Consider the following 1,547-nt stretch of genomic DNA (forward strand, 5'->3'; position numbering starts at 1 on the left):
GACAGGCTGGTCTCAAACTCCTGACCTCAGGTGATCCGCCCACCTCAGCCTCCCAAAGTGCTGGGATTACTGGCGTGAGCCACCGTGCCCAGCTGATTTAAGTTTTTTTTAAGCAAAGTAATACTCTTGTTAACATCTTTATAAACTTTGCCACTTAGCATTTATTTCCTTTTAATCCTTGGGAACCCCTGTGTTCTCTGTGTGTGATTTCCAAGGCTTTGGGACAGCAGGGGCTGTGAGTAAAAAGCAGGACTCGCTGCCTTCCAGGCTAGGCTCCCTCTGCTTCCCAGGCCCATGGGCCACTCACAGATCTGGAATGTTGTTACCTCTCCAGGGGTCACATACCTCTGAGTTGCCACTGAAGTTTCATTAATAAGTAGTAAACATGATTCATTTTATTGGTACAATTTTTTTTTTTTTTTGACACGGAGTCTCACTCTGTTGCTCAGGCTGGAGCGCAGTGGCGTGATCTCGACTCACTGCAAGCTCCGCGTCCTGGGTTCATGCCATTCTCTTGCCTCAGCCTCCCGAGTAGCTGGGATTACCTACTCCTGCCACGATGCCCGGCTAATTTTTTGTATTTTTAGTAGAGAGAGGGTTTCGCTATGTTGGACAGGCTGGTCTCAAACTCCTGACCTCAGGTGATCCACCTCCCTCAGCTTCCCAAAGTGCTGGGATTACAGGCATGAGCCACCACACCCGGCCTTAGAAAACTTTAACTGAAAAAATTATCTTAGCTGGGTGGGATGGCTCATGCCTGTAACCTCAGCACTTTGGGAGGCTGCAGCAGGAGGCAGCTTAAGCCTAGGAGTTCAAGACCAGCCTGGGCAACATAACAAGATCCTGTCTCTACCAAAAAAAAAATTGTTTTAATTGAGGGAATGTCACATAACATAAAATTAACCATTTCAAAGTGAACAATTCAGTTATGCTTAGTACATTCACAGTGTTATGCAGCCATCACCTCTATCTAGTGTCAAAACATTTTTATCATGCCGAAAAGGAAACCCTGTACCCATTAAACAGTTGCTCCCCATTCTGTCTCCATGGATTTACGTGTTCTGGACATTTCATATAAGTCAAATCACATGTATTATGTGACCTTTTGTGTCTGCCTTCTTGTCACTTTCCATGTTTTGGGCATGTCAGTACTTTGTTTGTTTTGATGGCTGAATAATATTCCATTGCGTGGATATACCAAGGGTCTATATTTTTATAAGTCTTTTTCCATGAAGTAATTTGGCTATATACTTGCTGCCTTTTCTGTTTAATTGAAAGCTGCCATTACAGGTTGCTAGCTAAGTTTTTTTAAGAGACAGGGTCTTGCACTGTCACCCAGGCTGGAGTGCAGTGGTGCCATCATAGTTCACTGTTGCCTCAAACTGCTGGGTTCAAGCAGTCCTCCTGCCTCAGCCTCCCAAAGTGCTGGAAAACAGACATGTGCCACCACACCCAGCCTGAAAAACACTGTGTCTTGATGATGTTTAAGTTGGCAAACTGTATTGATAAAGTAGAAAATTATCTCAGATTTTTTTTTTTTTTTTGAG

General features: G+C 44.1%; 1 protein-coding gene across 1 annotated transcript in view; it reads left to right on the forward strand.

The window, feature by feature from the left end:
- Positions 1–1,547, forward strand: part of ZSCAN32 (zinc finger and SCAN domain containing 32) — a 21,340-nt gene that overhangs the window by 12,275 nt on the left and 7,518 nt on the right. The window lies entirely within an intron of this gene.

Source organism: Mandrillus leucophaeus, unplaced genomic scaffold, assembly GCF_000951045.1.
Source record: "Mandrillus leucophaeus isolate KB7577 unplaced genomic scaffold, Mleu.le_1.0 Scaffold240, whole genome shotgun sequence".
Classification (NCBI taxonomy): Eukaryota; Metazoa; Chordata; class Mammalia; order Primates; family Cercopithecidae; genus Mandrillus; species Mandrillus leucophaeus.